At 45.2% G+C, this 23,785-nt stretch overlaps 1 pseudogene; it reads left to right on the top strand.

The window, feature by feature from the left end:
• LOC138419542 (cytochrome P450 2B11-like) overlaps positions 1-23,661 on the top strand; it is a 35,260-nt pseudogene extending 11,599 nt beyond the window's left edge.
• Positions 23,662-23,785: the final 124 nt, after the last annotated feature.

Genomic DNA, 23,785 nt, shown 5'->3' with positions numbered 1-23,785 from the left:
TCCAGAGCACTCTTCTAAAGGCATTTCAAATTGTTTTACTAAGTATATCAGAAATCCACTCATCTTTTCGGGTGTGTATTTCTGTCATAATTGAACAAATTCCCTACATTACTTTTATACCTAACAATGTTTCATTTTATTCTCTTGGATTTTCCTAATAACTGATGTTAGCAGCTGTAAATGATGATATTTTGACTTAATTGTTTCTTATGTTAAGGTCACATGTCATGTTTTCCCTAATATCGAGGACTAGCACTTCTGGAATCATGTGAAGGAACAGCATTGATAGTAAGCAATCTTGTCCCAGTCCTACCTTTAAGGAGAATATTTTTATTTTCTCTATGAAGCTGAATGCTGGCTATTGCCTATTCCAGATATTTTACGGCTACTCTACCATATATTTTTCTCAACTGTAAGTCTAACTAAGGAAATGTTTTTTTCTCCCTATTTTACAGTAAATTCTTTTTAAATTTTTAACCAAGATATTACACTGAGTATTCTCAATAATCTTTTCAGCTCTTGTCAAGAGGATCAAATTGTCTTCCTCCTTTGATCGCTTAAAAAATAGTCGCTGTCTCAGTGTTGAATGATTCTCTGTTGTCAAAGTGGAACAGGAGAGGGTGGCTGGGTGGGCAGTTTACTTGCTCAAGGCCGGGTAGGAAGTCATGTTCTGTAGAGGTCAGGGTGGGGCTAGGTTGTAATAAAAAATCTGAACATCTCAAGAACTTAAAAGGTTATTATTTTCCTGCTCATGCAACATGCCCATCCCTGACCATAACAGTCATGAAATGGGGGCTAATGGGGACTCTTTCCTGATATATGAAGAAACAGGGGAAAATGCATGACATGCACAAGTTTAGACCTCATTTCACCAGATGAAGGAAATCCCATCCAAGTTCGATGTGGCAGAGAAGTTTATGGACCAAGAAATGTACTGGGAATACTTAATGAACGAACAGTAGTGAACTTTGCCACACACACAAGGCAGCTCTCTGGGCTCCTTTCCTTCCCACGAGACTGTGGGTCAACAAGATGCAGATGAAACTCTTGCTCAACCCAGGAACATGCTGGTCCTTCTGTTGGTTACTCCAGTGGACACAGCCTGTGTTGAAGTCGGTCGAGGATATTCAGGGCTCCACCTACATGGTGGACCCATTGGTGATAGTTGACCCCGTGTGGCAGGACGATGTGAGGAGTGGTCATGAGAGTCAGAAAAATGGGTGTAAAGGTGGGCAGGGTGTTATTTAAAGTCTCTGTCAATCATGATGTGAGCATGACTAGACAGTACCTCCATGGGTTGGGGTGTAGGGATTGCGTCTGGGAGGCTGACTCTGTTGACTGCTGATGGTGGGCAGGACCAGGGGGCTGGCAGGAGGGTCAAAATGACCAGAAGAGTGCGGACACTCAGAAGCTTAGAGCAAGGACTGCGTATCCACTGAGCAGAGTAGGTCAGTATTTGATCAGCCAAGTCCCTGCCTACCCCAGGGTAGGCCAGAGGTTTCAGCTCCCTTCTGCCCCTCTCTGGGAAGGTCCTCTGGAGGAGGAAATGGCAACCCACTCCAGTACTCTTCCCTGGAAAATCCCATGGACCGAGGACGGTGGGGTTGTGAAGAGTTGGACACAACTTAGCAACTAACCATCACCAACATAGAATCAGAAGTACTTACATGTAAATCTATGTAAATGAACATGCAAATATCCTTAGATTTTCATGGTGGGGCAACCAAGTGCTCTGCAGGGCTCCCCTCCTTGACACTCTCCCTTACACCCACAGGAAAATGCCTCTGTCTGGGTGAGAGTTTGGCCCGCTCCCAGCCCTTCCTCATCTTTACCTCCTTGCTGCAGAACTTCTCCTTGGGGTCTCACAAGGCCCCTGAGGACATTGACCTTGCACCAAGGGTGAATGGGCTGGGGTGCCAGGGTCTAGCCCCTGCAGGATCCGGGGGAACCCTCAGGAGAAATGGCATCGGCGAATGATTTAGAGAGAGACATTGAGAAAGCGAAGATCATTGCATCCAGTCCCATCACTTCATGGGAAATAGATTGGAAACAGTGGAAACAGTGTCAGACTTTATTTTTTTGGGCTCCAAAACCACTGCAGATGGTGACTGCAGCCATGAAACTAAAAGACGCTTACTCTGTGGAAGAAAAGTTATGACCAACCTAGATAGCATATTGAAAAGCAGAGACATTACTTTGCCAACTAAGGTCTGTCTAGTCAAGGCTATGGTTTTTCCAGTAGTCATGCATGGATGTGAGAGTTGGACTGTGAAGAAGGCTGAGCGCCGAAGAATTGATGCTTTTGAACTGTGGTGTTGGAGAAGACTCTTGAGAGTCCCTTGGACTGCAAGGAGATCCAACCAGTCCATTCTGAAGGAGATCAACCCTGGGATTTCTTTGGAAGAAATGATGCCGAAGCTGAAACTCCAGTACTTTGGCCACCTCATGCGAAGTGTTGACTCATTGGAAAAGACTCTGATGCTGGGAGGGATTGGGGGCAGGAGAAGAAGGGGACGACAGAGGATGAGGTGGCTGGATGGCATCACTGACTTGATGGACATGAATCCGAGTGAACTCCAGGAGTTGGTGATGAACAGAGAGGCCTGGTGTGCTGCGATTCATGGGGTCGCAAAGAGTTGGACACAACTGAGCGACGGAACTGAACTGAACTGAATTGAAAGAAAGAATGTTGAAGATAAGAAAATAGAGGAGAGAAAGAGGCTGATATTCCTTTGTTTACACAGAAAGCCAGTAAAGCCCTGAGACAAGGAGCTTGCTCTGTTCACAGAGGCCACAGGTGCCCTCCTGGTCTCCTGAGGGAGTGAAGACGCAGAACACCTTCCCGTTCAGGTCTTAGAAACCCAGGCAGATAAGTGAACACAGAGAGCCTCTATGCTCCAAGAGATCAGCCTGAAAAAGAGAGTAACAGAGAGAACGCAAGAAAGAAAAAAGAAAGACACAGGGTGACCAAGCTTCGGTGAGCAAGGCCCGTTACTTTATTTTCCTTTGATCATTATGTAGTGGCCTTCTTTGTCTTTTTTCACACCCTTTGTTTTAAAGTCTATTTTATCGGATATGAGTATTGCCACTCCTGCTTTCTTTTGGTCTCTATTTGCATGGTATATCTTTTTCCAGCCCTTCACTTTCAGTCTGTATGTGTCCCTTGTTTTGAGGTGGGTCTCTTGTATGCAGCATATAGAGGGGTCTTGTTTTTGTATCCATTCAGCCAGTCTTTGCCTTTTGGTTGGGGCGTTCAACCCATTTACGTTTAAGGTAATTATTGATAAGTATGATCCCGTTACCATTTACTTTATTGTTTTGGGTTCGGGTTTATACACCCTTTTTGTGTTTCCTGTCTAGAGAATATCCTTTAGAATTTGTTGGAGAGCTGGTTTGGTGGTGCTGAATTCTCTCAGCTTTTGCTTGTCTGTAAAGCTTTTGATTTCTTCTTCATATTTGAATGAGATCCTTGCTGGGTACAGTAATCTGGGCTGTAGGTTATTGTCTTTCATCACTTTGAGTATGTCTTGCCATTCCCTCCTGGCCTGAAGAGTTTCTATTGAAAGATCAGCTGTTATCCTTATGGGAATCCCCTTGTGTGTTATTTGTTGTGTTTCCCTTGCTGCTTTTAATATTTGTTCTCTGTGTTTGATCTTTGTAAATTTGATTAATATGTGTCTTGGGGTGTTTCACCTTGGGTTTATCCTATTTGGAACTCTCTGTGTTTCTTGGACTTGGGTGATTATTTCCTTCCCCATTTTAGGGAAGTTTTCAACTATTATCTCCTCAAGGATTTTCTCATGATCTTTCTTTCTGTCTTCTTCTTCTGGGACTCCTATAATTCGAATGTTGGAGCGTTTCATGTTGTCCTGGAGGTCTCTGAGATTGTCCTCATTTCTTTTAATTCGTTTTTCTTGTTTCCTCTCTGATTCATTTATTTCTACCATTCTATCTTCTATTTCACTAATCCTATCTTCTGCCTCCGTTATTCTACTATTTGTTGCCTCCAGAGTGTTTCTGATCTCATTTATTGCGTTATTCATTATATTTTGACTCTTTTTTATTTCTTCTAGGTCCTTGTTAAACCTTTCTTGCATCTTCTCAATCCTTGTCTCTAGGCTATTTATCTGTGATTCCATTTTGATTTCAAGATTTTGGATCATTTTCACTATCAATATTCAGAATTCTTTCTCAGGTAGATTCCCTACCTCTTCCTCTTTTGTTTGGTTTGGTGGGCAACACTCCTGTTCCTTTACCTGCTGAGTATTCCTCTGTCTCTTCATCTTGGTTATATTGCTGCGTTTGGGGTGGCCTTTTTATGTTCTGGGAATTTGTGGAGTTCTCTTTATTATGGAGCTTCCTCACTGTGGGTGGGGTTGTATCAGTGGCTTGTCTAGGTTTCCTGGTTAGGGAGGCTTGTGTTGGAGTTCTGGTGGGTGGAGCTGGGTTTCTTCTCTCTGGAGTGCAGTGGAGTGACCAGTAATGGGTTATGAGACATCAAAGGTTTTGGAATAATTTTGAGCTGCCTGTATATTGAAGCTCAGGGGAGTGTTCCTGTGTTGCTGGAGAATTTGAGTGGTATGTCTTGTTTCAGAACTTGTTGGCCCTTGGGTGGAGCTTGGTTTCAGTGTAGGTATGAAGGCATTTGATGAGCTCCTATTGCTTAATGTTCCCTGAATTCAAGAGTTCTCTAATGTTTTCAGGCTTTGGATTTAAGCCTCCTGCTTCTGGTTTCCAGTTTTATTTTTATAGTAGGCTCTAGACTTCTCCATCTATACAGCACCAATGATAAAACATCTAGGTTAAAGATGAAAAGTTTCTCCACATTGAGGGACACTCAGAGAGGTTCACTGAGTTACAAGGAGAAGAGAAGATGGAGGGGGTAGTTAGAGGTAACTGGAATGAGATGCGGTGAGATCAAAAGAGGAGAGAGCAAGCTAGCCAGTAGTCACTTCCTTATGTGCACTCTATAGTCTGGACCGCTCAGAGGTATTTACGGAGTTATATGGGGAAGAGGAGAGGGAGGAAGTAGACAGAGGTGACCAGGAGGATAAGAGAGAGGAATGAGAAGGGAGAGACAAATCCTGCCAGTAACCAGTTCCTTAGGTATTCTCCACCATCTGGAACACACAGAGATTCACAGAGTTGGATAGAGAAGAGATGGGGGAGAAAAGAGACAGAGGCCACCTGGTGGAGAAAAAGGAGAGTCCAAAGGAGGAGATAGTGGTCAAGCCAGTAATCTTGCTCTCAGGTAAACTTGGGTAGTGAAGTTTGGGTTTTTAAATGTACAAAATTGACAACAAAAACCTAAGAGCAAAGATTAAAAATCTAGAGTAGAGGTTGGATTTTCAAAAATACAATATTAAAGAAAAGAAGCAGAAGGAAAAAGGAAGAAAGAAAAAAAAACAAGAATTATTAAAAACAAACAAACAAAAAACAAAAAACAAACAAAAAAACAAACAAACAAAAAACCACCAACAACCATCCAAAGACTATATATGGTGTTTGCCTTAAAAAACAAAAAAAAAAAGTCTTTTTTTTAAATAGTAATAGTAGGTTATAGAAATAAAAGTTAGAGGAGAAATAGAAGACTTAACAATTAAAAAAAAGTTAGAAAAAAACACAAAAATACAAAAAAACCAAAACAAAACAAAAAGGAATGATTTTAAAAATAGTAAAAATATTTCTGGCCCTTCTCTGATGTTATGGGCCATGTGGGATTACTTCCAAGGTGGTTCCCTCTGTTTAACTTCTTCTTTATGCTGGTTTTTTAGGCTCACTAGTTCAGTCGCGCTGTGGGGAGGGGGGATGCTGCAAACAAATAGCACTGTCGTGTGCACACAGTTTCTCAGCCCCGCTTGACCTGTCCCTTCTCGCGGCGCACAAACCGCTCCGGCTCTACGATGCTCAGCCGGGAACCGTCTGGGGCCGGCCCTAGGCTGCGTGCACTTCCCCGGTCCAAGCCGCTCAGGTTCGGTGCTCAGGCAGCCCTCAGAGGCACAGATTTGGCTGGGACTGCGCTTTGTGCCCTTCCCAGGTCCGAGTAGCTCAGGAGTTTGGCGAGCGCGATCGCCGCGGCTTGTCACCTTTTCTGCCGCTGCTGCTCAGCTTTCTGGGTGGACCGCTGGTGCACCCCGTGAGGCAGATGGTGACTGTCCAGCACCCCCAGAAGTCTTAGCAAAGAAGCCTGCTTGCAGTTAGGTAAGTAAAGTCTCTCTGGGTCTGCAATTGCCCCTTTCCAGTCCTTACGGCTCTGGCTGCCTGTCCCCGGCGGGGGATGGTCTGCAGCCGGCTTTTTCTGTTCCGTCCTTTGTTCTGTGCTCGGTCCTGGCAGTGTCTTATGTTCGAGCTTTTCGCGTGGTAGCTGTCCCACAGTCTGGCTTGCTAGCCCCAGTTAGATCGTTCTGGTTGCGCGTGGGGCGTTCCTGCCCGATTCTTACAAAGCACTGCAGCCCGCGCCTCCCGCGCGTCCCTGCCCTGCCCCCACTTCCCAATGGCGGATGCAGGCGTCTGTGCTGCTTTTCCGCTGGGGGAGTTACTGTTGGGCTTGTAATCTCTTGGTTTTAATTATTTATTTATTTTTCCCCTCCTGTTATGTTGCCCTCTGTGTTTCTAAGGCTCACCACAGACTCAACAGGGAGAGTGTTTCCTGGTGTTTGGAAACCTCTCTTCTTAAAATTCCGTTCCCGGGACGGGCTTCCCTTCCCGGACGGAGCTCCCTCCCCACCTCCTTTGTCTCCTTTTTCATCTTTTATATTTTTTCCTACCTGTTTTTGAAGACAATGGTCTGCTTTTCTGGTTGCCTGATGTCCTCTGCCAGCCTACAGAAGTTGTTTTGTGGAGTTTGCTCGGTGTTGAAATGTTCTTTTGAGGAATTTGTGAGGGAGAGAGTGGTCTTCCCGTCCTATTCCTCCGCCATCTCCGTTACTTTATTTTCAAAAGGGACTTTTATACCTTCACTTGTACATAGAGGGAAATGAAAGATGCAAGGTCATGCAGAGTCAGCCCAAACACTCCAGCAGTTTTGCCCTTATTGAAGCCAGTATTTTTTCTGCATACCTTTCCCACAAATGATGTTGTGTAGATTATCTTCTGGCCTTGGAGGCCTGTGGACATTATATGACCCTCTTTTGATAAAGGCTGCTCAACCAGAAAACTGATTTTCCCTCAAAGTGTTTTTTCTTTATATTTCTAATCTATGTCAGCCTCAGAAAATGCTAAACAGAGTTACATTTCTCATGGAGCAAAAGTGCAGTGAGTTACAAGAACCAATTAGCTCAAAGATCTGATGTGGTTCATTTCAAGGCTACACTTGTTTTTCTTACATTCCAACTATGTTAACTAATGCACTCCCAGGTGCACAGTGGATAAGAGATATGGGAACTTAGCAACAAGCATTGGCCCAATAATGAAATCTTACCCCAGCACTACTCTAATAACTTTTAACTCTTTGAGAGGCTCTATGTTTTAGGCTTCCCATGCCTCTCACAGCTGGGAGGCTGTGAACAATCATATGTGTAGCTGCAAGAGTCTGGATAAACCTGCCAAGCAAGCTAGAATGCTAACAGAGGGGATTTGATTTGAAATATTCCTCTCATGTCCAGGAGACTTTTTAGCTAGAGCCCTAAGTTGATTTTCTCCAGAGAAAGGTGGTCAGGGATAGCCCCCTGTTAATGTCAGGAGAGTTGGTGAAAGCCACAAAATAGTAAGACAGACAGATTCTGGTTTTGGGGTAGATGCTCAAGCTGGTCTAGGGAGCCCCTCGAGTCCTGAAGCCTTGCTTATCAGGTCTCTTCTGCATGACTTTGTCATGGCTGGGATGGCCCGTGCTGGCTCCTGGCACTGGGGAGACTGCCCCCTGTGTTCCAGGTCAGCTTCCTGCCCTGTAGGGAAGGGGGAAGGCAAGAAGAGGCTCAGATCCCCTCTGAGTCCTTGCATGCAGCCCCTCTCTCTGTCCAGAATTAATGTGTGCAGGCTCCTGACTCCTCCCTGTTCACTCTCTCCTGTGGAAAGTCCCTTCTGTGGTCTCTCCATCATTCAGCCTGCTGTAGTCACCACTCATCCCCAGATGGCTTGTATTGTTGACTGAGGATATTTCAGGATCAAGAAATACCTGCAATATATTAGTGTTACCACCCTGCTAGCACAGTCTGGATAACTGAAGCCACAGAGGACGACAAGATTTAGACCCAAGCTTACCCAGAGCAGCAGCAGCAGCACGAGGTTCACTGCCTCCCCTCCTTGTCTCATTTACTCTGCTCACCCTTCCCCTCCTCCTATCTCCTTGAACTGAAATGGCTGGTTCAGCTCTCAGTGCTGTTTTCCTGTGTGACTTCAAAATATCTCCCTCCCCTCTCTGATTTTATCCTTTAAAACCGGTGAGACCAAAATAAAGTTCTGTTCTCTTTGGCCAATAGCTGTCTGTGCTTCCTTTGCTCTCTCGCTCTCTTTTGGGTAAATTCACATATCTTGACATTAACTATAACAATTTTAAGGTGTACACTTCAACGGTATTTAGTACAATCATGTTGTGTAACCATCAATTCTATCTATTCCAAAACATTTTCATAAAAAACTCCATGCCATTAAGATGTCAATTCCCATTCTCTCCTCCAATTGATCCCTGATAACCACAACTATGTTTTTGGCTTTTATTTTTCAGATGAATTGATCAGTTCTGGAAATTTCATATAAATGGTATCATACATGAAGTGATTTTTTCGGCTTTTTCATTTAGCTTAATGTTTTCAAGGTTCATTCACATTTTAGCAGGTATCAGTACTTCATTTCCTTCATGGCTGAATAGTATTGTGTTATATGGAAATACCACTTTTATGTATTCCTTCATCAGTGGATTGATGTTTGTTTCCACATTTTGGCTATTGTGAATAGAGTTGCTAGGAACATTCATGTACACGCTGCCCCATTTTTGTTTCACTCTTTATTGGGGTAATAGAAGGGAGGTGTTCTTCTATTTTTTTTTTCCAGCAAGGCTTTACTGGGACTCCTCCTGCATATGGGGAACTGGGAACAAGTAACAGGTTCCCTTGATGAACTGCTGACTAAGGGGGTGAGCTTGTTCCTTATATGGGGTAAGGGTAGGGGTGTGTCCAGGGGTTAGGTTGTAGGGTTGGTTTAGGTGGTTTTCCAACCCCTCTGGTGAGAGTTGGATCATAAAGAAGGCTGAGGGCTGAAGAATTGATTCTATTGAATTCTGGCACTAGAGAAGACTCTTGAGAGTCCCTTGGACAGCAGGGAAATCAAACCAGTCAATCCTAAGGGAGTGAAGTGAAAGTCACTCAGTTGTGTCCAACTTTTTGTGACCCCATGGGTCGCATTCCATGGGTATACATTCCATGGAATTCTCCAGCCCAGAATACTGGAGTGGGTAGCCTTTCCCTTCTCCAGGGGATCTTCCCAACGCAGGGATCGAACCCAGGTCTCCTGCATTGCAGGGGATTCGTTACTGGCTGAGCCACAAGGGAAACCCAAGAATACTGGAATGGGTAGCCTATCCCTTTTCTAGTGGATCTCCCCGACCCAGGAATCAAACTGGGGTCTCCTGCATTGCAGGTGGATTATTTACCAACTGAGCTATCATGGAAGCCCAATCCTAAGGGAAATCAACCCTGAATATTCATTGGAAGGACTGATGTTGAAGCTCCAATACTTTGGCCACTTGATGCGAAGAGCCAACTCATTGGAAAAGACCCTGATGCTGGGAAAGATTGAGGGCAAGAGGAGAAGGGGGTGTAAGAGGATGAGATGGTTAGATAGTATCATCAACTCCATGGACATGAGTTTGAGCAAACTCCCAGATAGTGAAAGACAGGGAAACCTGGTGTGGTGCAGTTCATGGGGTTGCAAAGAGTCAGACATGACTTGGTGACTGAACAACAAATAGTTTGCATTTTGTTGCTGGAGGAGAGGTGTGCCCAGGTGCAAGCCCTGAGGTGAAGCATCCCAGATCCCAGGTCGTCCTCATCTCCCCTGACACACTCTAAACTGTTGTTCTTAATGGGTCAGGGATTGACTGTCTCCTCTTCTGAAATTTCTTCCTTCTGGAGAGACCCTAGCCTTCCCTAGCTGTGTAGAATCCCTTACTGAGTATTCTAGGACCTGTAGGGACCTGGACCACTCTGCTGGAATGGGTTGATTTCCTTGAGTCATCATGAGGTTTAGTTCCAACTATTGGAGCCTAGAAGACACAAACTTAACCAAACCTTTAAACAAACAGGGGCTGAAAAGGAGAAGAACAACAATACCCTTGAAGGGTCTAGAAAGGAAAGGAACCACATTAACATTGGAAGGGCTTCCTTAACTGTTGACCAGATGGGGAGGCAATGTCACCCCTTTCAAGAAGCCACTCTGCTTTGGTATATATTTTTGTTAATCTCGAGATTCAAGTTTAATATGTTTCTCTATTTTTATAATGGAAGTTCTGGACCTATTGGTCCCAGATGTCCTTACTGGACCAAAAATTCTTAGTCATAGGTTGACCACAGTAGGGTAGATAACAGAGCGTGAGACATACGTAGTATGAATCTGTATGACTGGGGAAAAAAAGGGTTTAAGAAAACGAAAACCTCCTGCCAGCAAGTTTGTTAAACCTCATAGGATACTAGAGAACAAAATAGAGAATCAGTTTTTAATTTTCTATCCTATATTAAATAATAGGATTGGTGGTTGTTTGTCTGCTGAAGCCTAGCAGCTTGTTGTCAAATTTTCTCCATGTTTGTTTCCACTGATATCTGGGTCGGGAAGATCCTCTGGAAAAGGATATGGCAACCATTCCAGTATGCTTGCCTGGGAAATCCCATGGATAGAGGAGCCTGGAAGGCTGCAGTCCATGGGGTCTCAAAGAGTTGGACTCGTCTCAGCAACTACACACACACACACACACACACATCTTTAATGGTCATCAGGTCTGTGGCTGTTTTCTTTGCCTCCCGATTTGCCCTGTTTTTTGTTCCCCTGGGTAATTTGTGAATTTTCCTTTTGGTGCCCACAGCAGGGAATAACTACTAGAAGTTTTGGCTCTTGATCCCTTTCTATGAGCTGTAAAATCACAGGTCCATATTTTACAGGGGAATTTTTTGCATATAAAAGTCCTCTTTCTTTTCAGATAGTAATGGACATGAGTTTGGGTGAACTCCGGGAGTTGGTGATGGACAGGGAGTCCTGGCGTGCTGCGATTCATGGGGTCACAAAGAGTCGGACACGACTGAGCAACTGAACTGAACTGAACTGATGTCTTTAAAAAAAAATTCTCCTGAGGACTTCCCTGGTGGTCCAGTGGTTAAGACTCTGTGCTTCCACTGCAGGGTGCCGGTTCAATCCATGGTCAAGGAACTAACATCCCATACAAAATTTTCTCCCAGATTATAAAGCAACATGCTCCTCTTTTAAGGCAAAATAATAGGGACTTCCTTGGTGGTCCATTGGTTTAGAATCCACCTGCCAATGCAGGAGACATGCATTCAATCCCTGTTCTGGGAAGATTCTTATGCCTTGGGGCAACGAAGGCGGTGTGCCACAAGCGACCACTGAAGCCAAGTTCCTGGAACCCGTGCTGCACAACAAGAGAAGCCACCACAATGAGAAGCCTGAGCACCGCAACCAGAGTAGCCCCAACTTCCCGCAACTAGAGAAAAGTTGGTGCACAGCATGGAAGACCCAGCACCACCAAAAATAAATAAAGAAATAATAAAAATAAAACAGAGTAATAAAGCTTCTCTTTCTCAACTAACCTGGAAATACCTCTGTGGTACATTAAGCCAAAAGGTAAACTTGCGAAAAGTCTGACTGGCTGTTGTTCTCAACTGGGAGTGCGGGCCAGAGTCACATGAATGAATGTCACAAATACAAATTCCCGTGACCTCCTAGCGGACAGTCAGATCTGGAAAAGCTGGAAGGACGTTCAGGTGAGTATTTGCACAAGGCCAACACAGGGTTTCATTTTTCTCCTCTCACAGGGAATCAAAAGTCTGGAAGGAGATCTGCCAAACAGTTAACCATGGTTATCTCTAGGACAGGTGAAGGAGGAGTTTTACCTCAGACTTTATACAATTTTGCTTTTTGTGTGTGTGTGTACAATTGTTGACAAGTTAGGTATTATATTTCTCTGTAAGCCAAATACAGAGATATGCTCTTAAATACATAAATCATCTTAAGTAGTCAGCAAATTTATCCTGTGTAACCATTATGTTATCAACATCTGACTCAGCAAAGAAGATGCTAGAGGTGGAAAGAGACAGAGAGAGGGGCAGGGCAGAGGGTGGATGAGAAGGAGACACAGGGAGATGAGGAGAGGTGGAAAGGAGAGGAAGAGAGGCAGGGCAGAGACCAACAAAAAGACATGAGGAGAGGCGGAAAGATGCAGAAAGAGAAAAATGTGAGAATAAGAGATCAAAGGAGACACAGAAGCAGTGAGTGAGGAACTCAGAGACACCGAGACACAGAGGGAAACACAGACATAGAGAGACGGAGACAGAGACAGAGAGATGGAGAGGGAGACAGAGGGAGACAGAGATCTCTTGTGAAGGTTCTGGGGGCCAGGAGGGCTGCCCTCCCTGTGACCTGCTAGCTCAGCCCCGGGAGGACCTCATGGCCCCTTCTCTTTCGCAGTGGTTCAAGCTCTACTCTGGCTTCTTGAAGTTCCTTCCTGGCGCTCACAGGCAAGTCTACAAAAACCTGCAGGAAGTCAACGCCTTCATCGACCACAGTGTGGAGAAGATCCGTGAAACCCTGGACCCCAATGTGCCCCCCTACTTCCACCCTGCTCCTCCCAGACTTCATCGACTCCTACCTGCTCTGCTTGGATACAGCGGGATTCAGGAGAGGCAATGGGGGGGCGAGAGGGGAGGAGAAAAAGACGCGGGGTGAGAAGGGAGGAGAAAGGAGTAGAAGAATCGGGTGAGGGGAGATTCTGAAGGGGAAAAACATTAGCAGCTGGTGAAGAGTTACAGAGGCAGAAAGAAGCTGAGAGAGGAAGGGGGACAAATACACCGAAGAGATGGAGAGACGGATTGAAACCAAGCAAGGCTGAGGCGGGAGAGAGATGGTTGAGCACAGAGGAAAGGAAAAAGGGCCAGACGACGTGAGACCCAGAAAGAGGTGGAGGAACCCAGAGACATGTATGTGCAGCAGGGCCCCAGTCTCTCCTGATGTGAACCTTGCGCTCCTGGACCCAGGAGAAGTCCAACCCCAACAGCAAGTGCCAAGAGCGCAACCTCATCATCACTGCTCTGTCGCTCTTCTTCCCTGGCCCTGAGACCACCAGCACCACACTCCGCTATGGATTCCTGTTCATAGTCATATACCTCCACATTGCAGGTGGGCGGAGGGGGGACAGCCACTTGGGGGAGGGGCGTTCTGACCCCTCTGGGGGCTGCAGAAATGGGTCTAGTGGTCTTCTGTGAACCAGAAAGTCAGTGTTCCCCTCTTATACCAGGAGCACTGTAGGGTTTCCTTCCCTCTTTGGCCGTACCCTATAGCAAGAGAATCATATTTTCCCCACCAGGGATTGAACCCATGCCCCCTGCGTTGGAAGCTCAAAGGCTGAACTACTGGACCACCAGGGAAGTCCTGGAGCACTGTAGGTTCTGAATGACTCCAAAACTAAGCCAGCCTAATTGGTGGATGAATGAATGAAGAGTCTGCCAATGTGGGGAGTTCCTTGGTGGTCCAGTGGTTAGGACTCAGTGCTTTCATTGTCTTGGCCCCAGGTTCAATCCCTGGCAGAGGAACTAAGATCCTGGAAGCAGAACAGCAAGGCTAAAAAGAGAGAGAAGCTGTCAATGTCTTTTTCTCCATCACTTAAGGATGGACCCATCCATTTATCCATCTGTCTATTCTTTCATTCATCAGTTAAACTAATTCAACATCAGATTCTTTCATCTATGATTCATCTAAGGACATGAACTTCCATTCTTTATTTGGGTAAATTGATTCCTCTGTTGACCTTTTAAAATAATTATTCACTGAATGAATTGTCATCGATACATTGGTCCCTTTATTCATTTATTCATCCACATAGTTTTCTAAAACTAGGTAGCATACCTTAATCCTTCTGTCATCCAGTTTTTCAATTCATCCTTCGTCCAATCTTTCTTTTGATTTATGTACTTAGCAATTGACTCCTTTATTCACCCTTTGTTTATATATCTATTATTCAATCCATCTAACCACCCACTTATTCCTCTTATTTATTCCTTTAAAACAATTCATTCACTTTATTCTTCCATAAATTTAACCATCCACCATTCATGTGGTTTACTGGTTAATCATGTTCATTTATTTATTTGTCTATGGATCATTAATTAATAAATGACTAATTAATTGATCTTTGATAAGGAAATATATCCATTCATTAACATTCTTCTATTCATCAGTCTTTCCATTTATGAATTGACCCACTGCTTGACTGATTGATGTATTCGTTTATTTTTCCAATTGTTTGTGGGTTAATTCACTGATCTGTTTTATTATTATATTCCTGAGGACCTAGCACATTGGCACATCTATAATATGCGCATGATAAATCTTAGTTCTTCTTAGAGGAGGAGTTTCAACAGGTTCATACCTTGAGTTCTCAGTCTGAAATTCTGAGCAAAACTGGGCTGCACATGTGTGTGCACGCTTGCCTGTGCATGTTGGGAGTGTATCCATAGCATTCATTAGATATCAACGGGTGAGAAATCTTACAGTTTTCCCACTTCGCCTCCTGCCACAAGCTCGTTACTCAGAGGGGTGTCAATGATCTAACAATCTCCTATAGGTTTTTCTGGTTTCATTGGCCTGGAAATGAATGGGCCAATGTTCTGTGTTCCAACATAGAAAGCAGTGTTCCTGGAGAAATGTCTCTATAAACAAGGTTCATTGGTCCCACGCTTCTGTGCAGAGAGAATCCACAAGGAGATTGATCAGGTGATGGGCTCATATCGCCCTCCAGCCCTGGATGACAGAGCCCAAATGCCACACACGGATGCAGTCATCTATGAGATTCAGAGATTTGCAGACCTCATCCCCATTTGCGTGTCCCACATGGTCACTAAAGACGCTCTTTTCCGAGGGTACATCCTCCCGAGGGTACAGCACCTTACTGGGCTCCCATATCTCCTTTGTGTGAGCCTCCTACAACAACTCTTTTGGTGGATCGCTCATTCTTGTTTCATTATGTCTGGGGGTGGGTTGGAGAGGAAATGGAAGTATCTTTAATCTTGTGACACTCCCCTCAGGGCACAGCAGTCTATTCCATCCTGAGCTCTGCTCTCCATGATCCGGGTTACTTTGAAAAACCAGATGCCTTTAACCCTGACCACTTTCTGTTTGCTTGTGTTTGTTTCTTAAATTTTTGGGCCACTCTGTGGGGCATAAGGGATCTTGGTTCCCTGACTAGGGATTGAACTGGCGCCCCCTGCATTGGAAGTATAGAGTCTTAACCGCCAACGTGGTCCCCCTGACCACATTCAGGATGCCAATAAAAGTAGGCTGGACCTTCATTCCAGGGTACAGGTGCCATGGTCTCCTTGAGACAAACAGAGGTCTTAGTTCATGGGGCAGTTAGCTTACACCAGTTGCTTTACCTGTATTCACCCATCTCACCTTCACTACAAGCCTAGAGGGGGCTAGAGAAGTGAGATCACATCCAAAGGCACATCTTGGGAAGATAGACCTTGGGCAATTATTTTTAACCTCTTGATTGGTGGGTTGCCATTTTCTCCTCCAGGGTATCTTCCAGACACAAGGATCGAACCTGCGTCTCTTCTGCATTGGGCAGGCACATTCTTTATCACTGAGCCACCTGGGAAGCTCCACACACATTGGTATCAAATATCTGTTGAGCACTATGCTGATCCCAAATATTTTATTGGGGTTTAAGGGTAGTGCAGCAGATAAGTCACACAGAAGCACAGTTTTTGCCCCAGGAAATTTACAGTCCAGTAGGGAAGATGAGCATAAGTCATGGTCACAAAATAACATAATTAAATGACTGCTTGCAATATGCTTAAAACTGCTTGGCTAAAGTACGTGCTCAGAGGGCAACTCTTTTTTTTTTAACTTTTCATTTTTTTAATAATAATTTTCTTTCTTTCTTTCTTTTTTTGGCCACGCTGGGTCTTCTGTTGATGGCCAGGCTTTTCTCCAGTTGCAGCGAGCAGGGGATAGCTGCAGTACTTGAGTTTCTCATCGTGGTGGCTTCTCTTGTTGCAGACCATGGGCTCTAAAGTGCATGGGCTTCAGTAGTTGCAGCACAGTGGGCTCAGTAGCTGTGGCTCCTGGGCCCTGGAGCACCAGCTCAGCAGTTGTGGTGCATGGGCATTGTTGCTCCGAGGCACGCGGGATTGTCCCACATCAAGGATCGAACCCATGTCTCCTGTGCTGGCAGGCAGATTCTTTACCAGTGAGCCACTAGGAAAGCCCAAGGGCAACTCTTTTTCAGATAATTAATCGTAATTATGAAAAGTGCTCTAAAGCTGGCTTTGGGAACATAAAATAGGAAATACTTACTCCCCCTGGTGGGTCGGTGAAGGAAAGCTTACCTGAAGCAGGGGCTTCTAAGCTATGACATCATGGGGGAGTATCAGCCAGCCACCGGAAGGCGTGTTCCTTCAGAAGGAGAAGCAAGGGCAGAGCCTGTAGGTGGACACGGCATGGCTCATCTTAGAAAGCAGAACTCTGGAAGACCCGGTTACAGAAGTTGTGTCCGACTCTGCGACCCCATGGACTATAGGCTACCAGTCTTCTCCGGCCGTCCATGAAATTTTCCAGGCAAGAATACTGGAGTGGGTTGTCATTTCCTTCTCCAGAAGATAGCAGTGAAGAGCTCAGCTGGCGGGGCCTTGACACGGGGAGGAGTCTGGATGTGTCCTGCCTGCCAGGGAGGGGTTGGAGGGGGGGGCTGTTTGGGGGGGGGAGTCGGGAGGATCTTGACCTGCTCTGGCTTCTCTCTCTCCCCATTCTCCACTCTTTGACCCCATCCCTTGAGAAAATTCCAATGCCCAGAGTCCTTCTTCTTGGGGAGAAAGGTAGACCCCAGCATCATGTCCCTAATCTGGAATTGCACAGGTGACTTCAGTGACCTGGGACTCCTAGCTTCTTGCAATGCAATGGCCTCTTCCCTCATTTCATCTTCATGAGAGTCAGGCAACACGTGGGGTGGGGGAGCTGAGGGCCAATTTCTCCATCCATGAGTCCTTTCTGAAGTTTAGAGAATGACAGATGTGGCAACTAAACAGACACAGACAGATAAGGACAAAGAGGTGAGGAACACAGAGAAAGACAGGAGAGATGATGGCAGAAAGAGAGTGAATGTGAGATAATAGAAGAAGGTGGAGGGTGAAGTGAAGCAAAGTGAAAGTCGCTCAGTCGTGTCTGACTCTTTGTGACCAGTCCATGGAATTCTCCAGGCCAGAATACTGGAGTGGGTAGCCTTTCCCTTCTCCAGGGGATTTTTCCAACCGAGGGATCGAACCCAGGTCTCCTGCATTGCAGGCAAATTCTTAACCGGCTGAGCCACAGGGGAAGCCCAAGATGGAAGGTGGAGGAGGGATAAAAGGTAGGGAAACAGAGTAAGACAGAGAGAGGAAAAGAGAAAGTGATATAAGGAGCAATGAAGAAACACTGACCGAGAGAAGAGGGAACTACACAGGAATACTGAAAAATGAGAGAGCACTGCAGAGAGGATCAGACCTGGACAGACAGACAAAGGGAGTTAAACAAGATTCGCAAGGACAAGGAAGAGGAACAAGGAAGAGAAAAAGAGAAGACAGACAGAGGAACAGTGCCTGGCAGGAAGTATAGCCATATAAAAATACTGCGGAGATCGCCATGGGCAGAGAGAAAGAGCCAAAGGGTGTCCAGTTGCAAAGCCCCAGGGATGGGGAGGACCGACTGGGAGGAAGCAGAAGTCAGGCTGTTTTGGGAGAGCCTGGTTGCAGAACCAGTTACTGGAGATGAATCAGCTGGGAGCTCCATTCCGAATATTCATAAGCTTTTGTATCCTAACCTGTAAATGTGCCTAGAAGATGTGGGTTAAGTGTAACTTGAAAAATTTTAACAAGCACTAACTTCTTCACCTTCACAATAGCCCTGCAAGATAGGTGCTGTTCTTCGCACGTTAGGCATGGCAGGCATCAAAAATGTCAAGTCCGAAATACGCACCTGCCTATATGTGGAGGCTTCCCAGGTGGCACAGTGGTAAAGAATCAGCCTGCAAATGCAGGAGATACGAGGGATGCAGGTTTATCCCTGGGTTGGGAAGATCCCCTGGAGTAGAAAATGCAACCTGCCATTTTCTTTTTTTCTAAAATTAATTTATTTTATGGAGGCTAATTACTTTACAATATTGTAGTGGTTTTTGCCATACATTGACATGAATCAGCCATGGGTGTATCTATGTTCCCCTTCCTGAACCCCCCTCCCACCTCCCTCCCCATCCTACCCCTTAGGGTCATCCCAGTGCACCAGCCCTGAGCACCCTGTCTCATGCATTGAACCTGGCGATCTGTTTCACATATGATAATATACATGTTTCAATGTTATTCTCTCAAATCATCTCACCCTCGCCTTCTCCCACAGAGTCCAAAAGTCTGTTTTTTACATCTGTGTCTCTTCTGTTGTCTCACATATAAGGTCATCGTTACTATCTTTCTAAATTCCATATATGCGCATTAATACGCTGTATTGGTGTTTTTCTTTCTGACTTACCTCACTCTGTATAATAGGCTCCAGTTTCATCTACCTCATTAGAACTGATTCAAATGCACTGTTGTTTTTTTTTTTACATTTTTTTTAGTTTTTTATTTTTTTTAATTTTAAAATCTTTAATTCTTACATGCATTCCCAAACATGAACCCCCCTCTCACCTCCCTCCCCATAACATCTCTGTGGGTCATCCCCATGCACCAGCCCCAAGCATGCTGTATCCTGCATCAGACATAGACTGGTGATTCAATTCTTACATGATAGTATACATGTTGGAATGCCATTCTCCCAAATCATCCCACCCTAAACGCACTCTTTTTAATAGCTGAGTAATATTCCATTGTATATATGTGCCACAGCTTTCTTATCCATTCATCTGCTGATGGACATCTAGGTGGCTTCCATGTCCTGGCTATTATAAACAGTGCTGCAATGAACACTGGGGTACACATCTTTTTAAATTCTGATTTCCTTGGTGTGTATGCCCAGCAGTGGGTTGCTGAGTAATATGGCAGTTCTATTTCCAGTTTTTTAAGGAACCTCCACGCTGTTCTCCATAGTTGCTGTGCTAGTTTCCATTCCCACCAACAGTGTGAGAGGGTTCCCTTTTCTCCACACCCTCTCCAGAATTTATTGTTTGTAGAGTTTTGGATAGCAGCCATTCTGACCGGTGTGAGATAGTACCTCATTGCGATTTTAATTTGCATTTCTCTGATAATGGGTAATGTTGAGCATCTTTTCATGTGCTTGTTAGCCATCTATATGTCTTCTTTGGAGAAATATCTGTTTAGTTCTTTGGCCCATTTTTTGATCGGGTTGTTTATTTTTGTGGAATTGAGCTGCACGAGCTGCTTGTATATTTTTGAGATTAATTCTTTGTCAGTTGCTTCGTTTGCTATTATTTTCTCCCATTCTGAAGGCTGTCTTTTCACCTTGCTTATAGTTTCCTTCGTAGTGCAAAAGCTTTTAAGTTTAATTAGGTCCCATTTGTTTATTTTTGCTTTTATTTCCATTACTCTGGGAGGTGGGTCATAGAGGACCCTGCTGTGATTTATGTCAGAGAGTGTTTTGCCTATGTTTTCCTCTAGGACTTTTATAGTTTCTGGTCTTATGTTTAGATCTTTAATCCATTATGAGTTTATTTGCTGGGGTCCTTTTAATGGACCGGGACCTGGTGGTCCAGAGGCGACGATAAGAGAGTGAAAGAGAGAAAGAGGCTGAGACTCCCTGGTTTATGCAGAAAACCAATAAAGTCCTTGACACAGGACTTGCGTCTCTCACGAAGGCACCGGGCACCCTCTCAAGGGTGGGATGGTGAAGGCACAGGGCGCCTTTTAGAGAGAGTCTTAGAAGCCCGGGCAGGAGAGTGAGGCAAGACAGGTCTCTGCGTTCTAAGGAATCAGCCAAAGAGAGTCAGAGAGAGAGAGAAAGAAAGAAAGAAAGAAAGACATGGGGACCCAAGCTCTGATGGAGCAAAGGTGCTTTAATGATTTCTCTGTGAGTATATAAAGGTTGTGGTACAAGAAGTTTCTTTCGTCAATGATAAAGATCAGAAAATCAAACGTACAGTAACCGTTACCAAGGGAACAAGGGATGATGATGGTCACAAGGTCAGGAGACAATTCGTATCTCAAGAAAAGGGATCAAAACTAAGCAGTTTTGTCATAAAGAGAATGTTTACTAAAGGAGATTCAAGCCTGTCTCACACAATGACCCCCGTTCCTGGGAGCAGCATGCTGTTCCACTTAAAAAGAAACAAAGAACTTGTGAGAAACAGCACGAGGAATCCTCCTGTTAAACATTCCCAGACATTTATTTTTGTATATGGTGTTAGAAAGTGTTCTAGTTTCATTCTTTTACAAGTGGTTGACCAGTTTTCCCAGCACCACTTGTTAAATAGATTGTCTTTTCTCCATTGTATATTCTTGCCTCGTTTGTCAAAGATAAGGTGTCCATAGGTGGGTGGATTTATCTCTGGGCTTTCTATTTTGTCCCATTGATCTATATTTGTGTCTTTGTGCCAGTACCATACTGTCTTGATGACTGTAGCTTTATAGTATAGTCTGAAGTCAGGCAGCAACCTGCCACTTTCTAATGATATTCATGCCTGGAAATGAAATGGTATTCATGCCTGGAAAATCCCATGGAGAGAGGAGCTTAGTGGGCTACAGTCCATGGAGTTGTGAAGAGTTGGACATGACAGAGAATAAGCACACACACCTATGTGCAGGCAGATGTGTGTGCATGCACAGGCACACACACACACACACACACACACACACAAGCAGCAATATCTTGTTATATTCTGTGGGGCCGCAGAACTCTTTGGAAATTGAACAGAAGCTACAAACTCTGTCCTGGAAAAATGAGCAAGGTACATCACCCAATGACTTGCAACTGCTTTCAAAGGATTTGGGAGTCCTCTACCAGTCTACTGTAACTGGAAGTTAAAGGCTAATCCCATACAAATCTATGGCAATGGACAGAGATGTCTGGGCTTTGGGGTGTGACAGGGCAAAGAACATGCATGCATCCTGTGCCCACATTGTGAACTTCTGTTCTGTGCTAGTGAAGGCATTGCTTGCACAGACTTATTCCTCTTCTTCACCATCACCCTCCAGAACTTCTCTGTGGCCAGTCCCATGACCTCTGAGGACATTGACCAAACTCCCCAGGAGAGTGGAGTGGGCAGAGTGTCCCCAGTCTACAAGATCCAGTTCCTGCACCATCAAAGGAAGGAAGGTGATCAAGGATACCAGGGTCATGTGTGTTCCCACTTCTGCAGAGAGTGGCTGCTGGACTCTCTCCCTGTCTTCCTGCCTCTGAGGAGCCTGTGCTGTGATTCAACATCCCTCCTCTCCATGGATGACACCTCCATGGCGAAATCCCATCTACATCTCCCCTCCTTCTGTCTTTCTGCAACTTGGCTCAGGATCTCTCTGCACTTCTGTCTCCAAGGCTACAGCTCACCCTGAGTGACTTCTCCCCTCTTGAGAATAGCCACAGCCTCCCTTTCTCAGCTCCTTGGGCTCCATGATCTGTGCATCCATGAGTTCACTTGAGTCCTTTCAGTAGCCGCATGCAGTGGATAAAGTGATCATGCCCATCATACAGATGAGTAAACAGAGGCCATGCAATGGCCAGCTTGGTCCAAGGTCACCTGGCTAGTGATTGGAGAAGTGAGATTCACACTCTGGGTCCCTGGCTCTTGAACTCAAACTCTTTACACAACTCCTTTCTGTCCCCAAGATAGAGTTTAAAATGAAGATGAAGTTCACATCTGGTAACAAACCAGTTTAAAGTGTATAATGAGGCGGCATTTAGTTCATTCACAATCCTGGCCATCACCAGCCCTATCTAGTTCCAAACATTTTCATCACCCAGAAGAAGACCCAGTACCCATTAGTAGTCAATTCCCATTTGCCCTTGCGCTCAGCCCTTGACAGCACCAAATGCTTACTATCTCCATGGATTTGCTATTTTGCACATTTCATATAAGTAGATCATGTGGTCTTTCATGTCTGGCTTCTTTCACTTAGTGTGGTGTTTTTGTGGTACATTGACATTGTAGACCATAGGGGTACACAGAGTGGACCCCCCACTTATTCATCTTCCTGCCTCTCCCACATCCTTCCATCCATGAAGGCCCCATCAGCCCATGCCCCCTGAGCTGTGTAGCTCTATATAGAGATCTTGAGTCCCTGTCAGTTCAGTTCAGTCGCTCAGTCGTGTCTGACTCTTTGTGGCCTCATGGACTGCAGCATGCCAAGCTTCCCTGTCCATCATCAACTCCCGGAGCTTACTCAAACTCATATCCATTGAGTCAGTGATGCCATCCAACCATCTCATCCTGTATTGTCCCCTTCTCCTCCTGCCTTCAGTCTTTCTTATCATCAGGGTCTTTTCCAGTGAGTTAGTTCTTTGCATCAGGTGGCCAGAGTATTGGAGCTTTAGCTTCAGCATCAGTCCTTCCAATGAATATTCAGGACTGATTTCCTTTAGGATTGACTGGTTTGACCTCCTTGCCTATATTTCCCTCCTAATGCCCTGCCACCCAAATAATCTGAAGCCTGACATCTCTGGGGTAGGTGATGATCCCTGCCAGCTTAGCTGTGAACCATTTATTGTCAGGTCACTAAAGAGCCTTGAAAAAGTGAGAATTCTCTTTCACACCTCCACGCCTGTTCCTTGAGGGAAAACCTGTTGTCTTGGTCATCACTCTACTCTCAGGACCTAGAGAAGTGTGTAACAGATGACAAGCATCTAAAATATTTACTGAGTGGGCTTCCATGGTGATCCAGTGGCTAAGATTCTATGCTTCCACTCTAGGGGACTGGGTTACCCCCCTGGCTGGGGAAAATCCCACATGCCATGATGTGTGGCAAAATAACATAAGGTAAAATAAAATAAAATTTTCCATGGGGAAAAAATGAATGAGTCAAGAAACCCATTGGGGCTTCCCTGGTCCCTCAGTGGTAAAAGAATCTGCCTCCCAATGCAGGAGACGTGGGTTTGATCCCTGGTCCAAGGAGATCCCACAATCTTCTTGGTGGAGTGATAAGCCTGTGCATTGCCGCTATTGAGACTCTGTTCTAGAGCCCAGGAGCTTCGACTACTGAACCCACGTATCGCTGCTACTGAAGCCTGCATGCCTCGAACCCAAGCTCCCCAACAAGAGAGGACACTGCAGTGAGACCCCTGCACTGCCACCTCCGCTCCTCAGCCCTTGCCCCTGCTCTCTGCAACTAGAGGAAAGAAGTGCAGCAACGGATCCAGCACGGCCAAAAATAAATAAATAAAAAAAATCATATATGTAAAAAAATACAACCCTCCCAACCCAGACCACACGGAGTTAGGTCTCCCATCAGATCCCACCTCCTCCTCCACACCTCACTCTTCACAGATGCCCATCCTCAGCGGGCACAGGACACCCCACTTCTGCTGGCCAGCTAACCTCCGTCCCTCATGATGCAATGCCACAAACCCATAAAACTGTCTGAGAACTGTCCTTGTGATGCCACCACCCTGTACCCAGCCTCCACACGTTTCTGGAGCTGACACCCCCTCCCACCACCTT

Source organism: Ovis canadensis, chromosome 14 (genome assembly GCF_042477335.2).
Source record: "Ovis canadensis isolate MfBH-ARS-UI-01 breed Bighorn chromosome 14, ARS-UI_OviCan_v2, whole genome shotgun sequence".
Lineage (NCBI taxonomy): Eukaryota > Metazoa > Chordata > Mammalia > Artiodactyla > Bovidae > Ovis > Ovis canadensis.
Note: the sequence above shows the minus strand (reverse complement) of the source record. Positions and strands in the feature narration are given on the sequence as shown.